The sequence below is a fragment of the Mustela nivalis genome (assembly GCF_964662115.1).
Source record: "Mustela nivalis genome assembly, contig: HAP1_SCAFFOLD_531, whole genome shotgun sequence".
Lineage (NCBI taxonomy): Eukaryota > Metazoa > Chordata > Mammalia > Carnivora > Mustelidae > Mustela > Mustela nivalis.
In genome coordinates, this window is record NW_028136128.1 from 249,442 (window position 1) to 259,219 (window position 9,778).

The window sequence follows — 9,778 nt, forward strand, 5'->3', positions numbered from 1 at the left end:
TCATCAGTCCTGTTAACCCTGGCTGCACTCTCCCGTCAGTTTGCTGGCTTCCAGATTGCGCCCAAAGCCAGGAACCAGCTTCCCCAACACAGGCCTGGGCTGAGATGCCTGCCCAGGATCTGTTTGAGCAGTCTACTCATCTCCAGGCAGGGATGGCACTTCCACATGGATGTTTGGGTTTTTTTATTGTTTTTTGGTCATTGGTTATTATTACATGACCTCCAGGGTAGGTGCTCCACAAAGGGAGTGAAAACAGGATGCATGATATACCCCTCACCTCCCATGCTGTCTTTCTCTTAAATAATAAGCACTGCTGAACTATCTTAGATTCTGTACCTTCTCTCCAGCCATGAACCTATCACTGTCTTTAACTCTTGAAAACTTCATTAGACAAATTAATGTGGTGAAGGAAGCAATATGAGAAAGCCTATTAATCTGATGAGCATGGAACTGAACAAACCCTATAGATACTTTCCCTTTGATTTCTAGCCTATCAATACCTACAGTGAGTCACATACACTCAAGATTATTGTTTTTATTGTATACTTCATATATTCATTGATTTTGGACTCGTTATCATTTCGTTGAAGTGTTAAACTATGGTAATAAACAAACTTTTAATTAACTTTTCCTCCTATGATACAAATATAACTTGCACTTGAGCTTTAGCTAATTTTATGTTCTAAAATTGCCAAAACAAAATGATCAAGGTTTCTAGATTATTTACTGTATTTTCTACTATATAATATTGTTCTATCTCTTCTGTATAAAGAAAATGAATGCTTGGGGCTCTTGGGTGGCTCAGTGTGTTAAAGCCTCTGCCTTCTGCTCAGGTCATGATCCCAGAGTCCTGGGATAGAGCCCCACATCAGGCTCTCTGCTCAGCAGGGACCCTGCTTCCCTTCCTTTCTCTCTGCCTGCCTCTCTGTCTACTTGTGATCTCTGTCTGTCAAATAAATAAATAAAATCTTTAAAAAAAGAAAATGAATGCTTGATAACTAAATGAATGCTTTACTGAACAAATTAAATATGGCAATGGCATTTTATTTTATCATGCTTCACATATTAAACTATAATATTATATCACTAGTCTACAAATAATCTACTCGCATAGTCATTTGGAAGCTTTTAGCAAAAGAATTCTTCCTCCTGATTGTAGTATAAAAGCCACAGAAATATACAGAAGACTCCTAGGATAGAAAGTTAAATCCAGTTATCCGTGATGCCTTGAGGAGGACCTGACCTATGTATGTCCTGGGATGCACTAGTAACTGTTACATGTGATAGGATTATATTTAATATATACAGTTTCATTTACTTCACAAAGGACATATAAATTTGAGAATAAAATATTTGATGAATCTATAAAGTCTATATCTATTTGTAACTAATGTGGTAGAATTAAGATGTTAATTTGAAAAAAAATTCATTGAACACATACACATATTCAATTGTTTTTATATATATAAACAGCATTATTTATTTATGTAAATAAATGCATTGTCAGTAAAATCCATTTACTTATCAATCATAAGGGTAATTTTAAGTACTAAGAATAAGAAATATGTGAAAAGATAAGTGTTCAAGAGTGCAGTTTGTGGTAATTAATACAATATGATAGGCTCATGAAAAAGATATATTACTTGAACTTAAAAGCTTCTATAATTAAGCGATGACCACTTGAAATTTGTAATTAGTCTTGCTGCAGTTTTTCCTTGCACTTATTGCCCTTCCCCAGAAGTTCATTAAGAATTTCTGTGAATGTCCTTATGTTTAATCTCATTCATAGATTCCACTGCTGCTCACAAAACAAAGCCAAAAAGAGAGGTAACTCTATGTGGCACTCCATCCACAAGCAATACATTCATAAATAATTAAAAAGCTCTCTACTTCATTTGTTACCCATTCAGCTGATAATTTAAATGAGTAACTGAGGCCATTTTATCAGCACTTTTAATAGAATGCAACTCAGAAACTTCACAGTGTTATTTAAGAAGAAATGCTCACGTGTTAAAGTTTTTATTTTTTTAAATCAACAAAATAATTTTCAAATATTAAAAGCAAATGTCTCCTTTTCCTCCAAGTTTCCTTGCTATGTCAAAGTTACAAATAAATACATTAAAATCGTATTTTGAGTAGTAGATAAAAACAAAAGTTTTGAAACTGTGGGTTCAGTGTCTGGGTTAACTTGTATAAATATCTGAACTCAATGTATTTAGACTTTATTAGATTTTTTTTAGACTATTTAAAAATACATGCTGAGATAATGACAACATTATTTTATTCATTTTAATAAATAAATTATTTTATTTAATTATGTTTAGATATTTATTTATTAAATTAATGATTTAATATTTAATAATCTAAATGTGAAATATTTTAAATTCTAAAAATATTTATTTAATTAAATTGATATATTTAATATAAATATTTAATAAATTATTTAATCATTATTATAATTATGCAATACATTATGTATTGTGTAATAATTGCATTTTAATAAATAAATAAATGTATTATTTACATTATTTTATTTTATTTTATTTTATTTACTTGACAAAGAGAGGGAGAACGCAAGCAAAGGGAGCTGCAGGCAGAAGGAGAGGGAGAAGTAGGCTCCCAGCTGAGTAGAAAGTTCAACCTGGGGTTCCATCCCACAACCCTGGGATCACCACCTGAGTTGAAGGCAGATGCTTAAGTGACTGAGCCATCCAGATGCCCAAGGCTTTGTATTCTTCGCTTCTAAATATTGATGCTCCTTCATCTCTGGAGTTAGTAAATTGATGTTGAGAATTCATATCAAAGAATTGATAGTAGCTGTTAAACAGAAACATGTAATTTAGGGGAAAAAAAAGAACAGAAGGAAGAGAAAGGCCAAAAGTCAAAAGCACATTAATATAAAATTTAATTAGATAAAAAAGCTGATATTCCTGAAGGGGGCTAATAAAAGAGCTGCAAAGAGCTGATAGGATTAGGAAAATTGTCCACTCCTGGTCATTTCATAATTTTAAACTATTCCTTATTAATAAATATAGTTAGTTCCAGAAACACAAGCACATAAGAACATTTCCACCAAGTTTCCTCTAACAGCATTTACAAATTAGACGTTCAAACAATGCAGTTCATTACATGTTGCATCTGTATCTTAAAGTTTAAACACATTCTGTGACACATTTTCCAACAATTAAAATTAAAAAATATATATATACATATATATCTATGTATATATATATATACCTTATCCCTAAATGGAAAAAATATATATATAGAGAGAGAAACCTTATCCCTAAATGAAACCTTTCTTTGTTTATTAGATTAAATAGGTAAATTAGCAACAACAACAACAACAAACAGCTAATATTATAGAGGTAGGAACAATTTACCTTTTCATTCATTGCTATTTTCTAAAAATTCCTATTTTATTTTTTTCTCAAGTCTGTCATAATAATTTTCTAAATCTCCTGCCTTATTCAATTTTTTTCTTTTAGTGGAAATCTCTATTTCATATTTATTTTCTCTTCCTCCACTCTTTGCTCTAATAATTCAATGTATTATTAGATTTTCTGTTTTTCTCTTTATCCAGATATATCTTTTCTTTCTTTTTTTCTTTTTTAAATAATTTGATTTGCTGGCATTTTACATCAGTACATGCTTTCTTATGGATGTTAGAAATGTCTGTGGAACTACTAGAAGAATAAACTTTTTTACCTTTAAGAAGTTTACAGTCTAGAGTGCCTGGGTGGCTCAGTTGGTTAAGTGTCTTCCTTCAGCTTAGGTCATGATGCCAGGGTACTAGGATCCAGTCCTGCATCAGCTGCCTGCTCAGCAAGGAGTCTGGTTCTTCCTCTCCCTCTGCCCCTCCCTCTCTCTCTCTAATAAGTAAATAAAATCTTTAAAAAAAAGACTTACTGAAATCTGAGACTGAATTACTAAATTCAGTCTTAATAGAAGACAGCTAAACAAAGCAATGATCACAACTGGAAAATTTAGCGAGATCATGGTTTAACATTTTTGGTTGACACAGGACCTCTTTCAGTAACAACTTTCCCTAAATATCAATTTCTTTGTAAGGCAAAAAATTTTGACAAGAAATCCAGATCCTTCTGATCATTTTCATATCAATTTAAGGTGACATCCTCAGAGTATATAATCAAATATGTAATTATTCTATCTGTTGCCTTGTATATTGCCTGTATCTTTTTCAGACTCAAAGTTCCATTGAGGTAGAGTTTTTTTTTTTTTTAAGCAGAGATTTTTAAAGTGTTTGATATATACAAGATGCTTAATAAGTGTTTACAAAGCCTATGTATTACAGAAGCTTTAAACAGGCTTTAAAATAATGTAGGTGATATTAGTGGTCATATCAAACAATTTTTAGGTTTCAGTCATGTAAATAACTACATTTCTCAGAGACAGAGAAACATACAAATGGTCTGGGTCCAGTAGGATAATGCTAGCATGTGTTGTAAATTCTTTTATATGACCTTATTCTTGCAAGAATTGGTTATGTGGCAGAAAAAAAGGTATCACTATCTTATACTTTATTATTTAAAGAGATTTATGGAAGTCTTAATTTCTTACACTACCCCTTTGTTTCAGTGGACCCAATTTCCGTGGTAATGGTGAGAGGAAAGTAGGCAATTTAGGCAGCAGCAAAAATCTCCTACAAGGCACTATAAAATAAGGCTTGTTCTAGATCATGGGTCTGTCCAAAGGGGAATGTTAAGGGGTAGAATGGATGATGGATGCATTGTGGACTTATAACTTTAAGATTAATACTGTTATGCCCCAATAATGGGTCTATGATTAAAGGAGCGAGACTGATGTAAAGCAAAGGTCAAGCAAAGCTTTATTTCATGCCAAGCATCAAGAATCTAACCAAACGTTCGGGGCCACACCTCTTATGAGAGAAGGCAACCCTTTGCTGTTTCACAGTCTAGCTTTTAAGGGCAAAGGCCATGCAGTCAGGCCTGGCCACGCACAGGTGACCAATGAGATTTTAACACACACAGGAAACTCCACAGTGAGGCTAGGTGACCAATTGAGGTTCAATTTACCCTAGTATACACATTTGACCCAGCCTATTACACCTTGATTAGGATTGGTGCAAAAAAGGTTCCCAAAGGGCGGAGGAGTGGGGCATACTCCTTAGTATCTAGGGAGACAATATGCAAACACCGCCCCCCTCCCGCTGATTGATGTCTCCACCTGGCCTGACCCACCCTTGTATATGGGCTTTGTTACCTGGAGCTGATTTCCAGGACTTGTTTTTAAGTGAATCCCCTGGGGGAAGGGGAGCAAGGACAGTTTAAGGGTTAACCTCAATGAAAGCCTCTTGCTAAAATATAAAAATATAAAATAGGTCCTTACATTACAACAACTCAGTAGGGAAAGTCCCAGTGTGGTGATAAAAGAAGTGAGGTAACTTGCATTGCACATTTTTTTTTAAAACGTGTAAGTTGTATTTTTCCGTGCCATTACATCATACTTTATCTTCATCTCTGTCTACTAGTTTAAAACTAGTTAAACAAACTCAACAATTTTTTAAAAAATATTTTATTTATTTATTTAAGAGCAAAAGCCAGAGAGAGAGAGAGAGAGCATGAGCAATATGGGGCTCGATGCCAGGACTCTTGAGATCCTGATCTGAGCCAAAGGCAGACACTTAACTGACTAAGCAAATGAGACTCCCACAAACTCAACAATTTTATAAAATTTTTATTTGTTGGGGTGCCTGGCTGGAACAGTCAGTAAAATATGTAAATCTTGATCGTGGGGTTGTACGTTTGAAATCCACCTTGGGTGTAGAGGTTTTATTTAAAAATAAAATCTTTAAAAATTTTTTTTTCATTTTTTTATTTAAGCCATTGTATGGCAGTGTTGATCACTATATTGTACACCTGAAAGTAATATTAACCTTATTTTAACTAACTACAATTTAAATAAAAACTTTAAAAATAAAATAAAAATAATAATCATAAAAATAAAAAAGAGGAAAAATTATTTGGCAGGCAATTTTCTTAATTGCATTATTATTTATTATTATCATAGTCTGTGTGTGTCGGTGGGAAGTGGCTGGTATTACAGTGAGTTCCATATCTGTGTTACACTGAGGTCCATGTCTGTAGTCAGTCTTTTTTTTCTTTTAGTTTATTTTCAGGGATCCAAAATTCATTGTTTATGCACCACACCCAGTGCTTCATGTAATAAATTCCCTCCTTAATACCCACCACTGGGCTCACCCAACCACCTGCCACCCTCCTCTTCAAGACCCTCAGTTTGTTTCTCAGAGTCCACAGTCTCTCATGGTTTGTCTCTCCCTCCGATTTCCCCCAGCACACTTCTCTCCATCTCCCAGTGTCCTCCACGTTATTCCTTATGTATTGAGTCTTATAAAAACTTTTATTTCTTTCCCTATTCTGCTTTGCATATGCTTACCTTAGATGTTAAAATGTTATAAACCTCTCCTGCCTGGTCCATTTTCTCTCTATTCTCTTATGATTTCTCATGCTCTCCCTGCCAACCCCACATGCCTTACAATATCTGGATATGACTAATTTCTTCCTGAGCTACTTTATTCTACTCTGCCATATGGTTGCCCTTCCCTCTTCTGTACCATAACTTCTATCCCCTGCATTTGTGCTTTAACAATACCTAATTCTTTTCACTGCATCTGTATCTTTGAGGTCAATACTCAGTAGTGCAATCGCTGGGTCATAGGCTAGCTCTATTTTACTGGAAAGAAGGGCCATATGCACCCCAGTGTTCATAGCAGCAATGTCCACTATAGCCATTCTGTTGAAAGAGTCAAGATCCCCTACAACAGACAAACGGATAAAGAAGATGTGATCCAAGGATACAATGGAATATCACTCAGCCATCAGAAAGGATGAATACCCAACTTTTGCATCAACATGGATGGGACTGTAGGAGATTATGTTAAGTGAAATAAGCCAAGCAGTGAAAGTCAATCATCATATGGTTTCACTTATTTGTGGAACCTAAGGAATAGCATGGAGGACATTAGGAGAAGGAAAGGAAAAATGAAGTGGGGGTATTGGAGGGGGAAATGAAACATGAAAAACTATGGACTCCAAGAAACAAACTGAGGGTTTTAAAGATGAGAAGGATGTGGGGATGGGTGAGCCTGGTGATGGGTATTAAGGAGGGCACATATTGCATGGGGCACTGGGTGTTTTACACAAACAATGAATCATGGAACACTACTTCAAAAACTAATGATGTATTGTATGGTAACTAACATAACATAATTTAAAAAAAAAAAAGGAGGGGGACAATACCTAACACTCAATCTTTGCTAGTTTCTTGTTTACCTCCTTTTAAGAGTAAGCTCATTAGTGTTTTTTTTTTTGGTTTGGTTTTTTTTTTTTTTTTGTCTCAACTAAAAGAAGAAAAATAATACACATTATTTTGAAAACTTTTTGAACAGTGTACAAACGTTAGTCAAGTCCACAATGTCTCATCTCTTCTTCCTCCTAACATGGCTAAGTTGAAAAACCCTTTATCTGGGAAAAGATCATTGTCCAGCCACCTTGTGTAAGATTTTGGCTTTAGGTTAGATTATCCTTTCTTTCCTTTTCTGAAAATAAGTTGAAAATATTAATAGCCTCAGTTTTTCTTCCAAAATATGACTGCTTCTTTACCAAGTGCAAAAGCAACCCATTTTGACCATAGTAAACAGCTTGGACCTACTTTTTTTGGCTCACTGTTTTAGTGAGACAAGTGGAGTGAAGATGACACACCATTTCCAAATGTATTAATAATTGGTAGACCATACTTCTAAATTGAAGATTTGTTGCCATTAAACTACGACCAGACTCGCTATAATTACAGAGGTAAATTCTTTATATTTACTATATTTGAAATTACCATATAATACCAAAATAAAATTATGATTATGTGAAGAGTCTGTAATATTAAGAAGATGACTTTGAAATGATTGCTTATCTAAATGAAATTTCCCATTTTATAATCTTGTATAAGCTTCCGTTGTCATTTCCTATTTAAAATCTATTAGAAGGCACTCTTATTTTCCCTTAAGTGGGAAGTCAAATGTGGAACAAATTCATCCCAAAGGAACTGATTCTATGTTCCACTGAAGACAAGGTGGCTTCCATGTGGCATTTTGCCTCTTGCATATTGTTCATCTCCTACAACAAATGGGGGTATGCTCTTTAGTAAACTAATTCAACTCAATTAGAGACATTGTCTTCAAGGGATAACATCATAGAGACTAGAATCAGAATCATACTTTTGGGAAAATTGGGCCCAGGATTTTTGTTTTGTTTTGTTTTAAGATTTTATTTATTTATTTGACAGACAGAGACCACAAGTAAGCAAATAGCGGGGGGGGGGGGGGAAGCAGGCTCCCTGCTGAACAGAGAGCCTGAGAGCCTGATGCAGAGCTCGATCCCAGGGCTCTGAGATCATGGCCTGAGCCGAAGGCAGAGGCTTAACCCACTGAGCTACACAGGTGCCCCTGGGCCCAGGTTTTGATGGCTTCTTTCCTCAATCTTATAAAACCTATTTGAACTCTACTGGATGCCAGAACTGCTTAAAAATATTTGGTCCCTTGTAATTTTAACCTTCCAGTATTCAATGCACCTGATCCATGTAATATCCTATAGTATTTTTGTCAAATGAAGACTCTCAAAGTGTGTTTCTTGGGAGACACTTTTCAATTGGTTGCTTACATTTCTGCATTTATTATTTGTTCTAGGCCATCCTTTGAAGATGGTTGTATTGAATAGACTTGGAAGACAGAAATAGTATCTTTTTTTTAACTTAACCTGTTGTGTTTGCAAATATTATCTGCCTCTCTTTTGATTCTTCTTGTGGGAACTGAGGCTCAGAACTGATATATAACTCCCATCCCTACACACACACAAACACACACACACACACACAAACACACACACACACACACACACACAAATAATGTTAATATTCTGGCTACCTCTATTGCTGTGAATAATAAACTATATTATTTCTGAAACATGAGTCTGCGTCTTCTATCAACACCCAAGAAACTACGGCAGACTCATACACCAGCTTTCAAATAAGGGAAAATAATCTCAGATGCTTTATATTTTTTGATAGTGTTACCTACTTCTGAACATATGACTGAGCACATATAAAGCTGGAGCCATGACCATTTAGAGCTTCTTCTGTGGAAGAACTATGCATTCACTAGTAAACAATAGTAGTTTCATCTTTTTTTTTTTCCTCCTGGACACCATTTCCTCTCTCAAACTGTTGCTCAAATTGGATGGAGTCTAAGGTCCTTTGAGGAAATTTTTGTTTAATGATTCAAAATAAAATAGGAAGAGTCTAAAGTGCTAAAAATACTTCTAGATAAAAGGTATAAGATCATGCCAGAAAGGATAGTAATTTTATCTAACAACTGCCTGTTCACCCCTTTTTTGTTCATTAACTAATCTCCAAATTCCTGACTAAATCCCTTTTGTAAGCCAGAATGTGAGCTAAAAACTGGGATTTTAAAAAATGTTCATTTGAAATCCAGTTAGTTAACATATATGGTTGTATTAGATTCATGTGTACAATATAACATATAGCACTCAGTGCTCATCATGACAAGTGCTCTAATTAACCCCCATCACTTATTTAATCCATCATTCCTTTCAGATCCCGTCAAGTAACCATCAGTTTGTTCTCCGTAATGAAATGTCTGTTTCTTGCTTTGTTTCTCTTTCTATGTCTTATTATTTCCCCTTTGCTTGTTTGTTTTGTTTCTTTT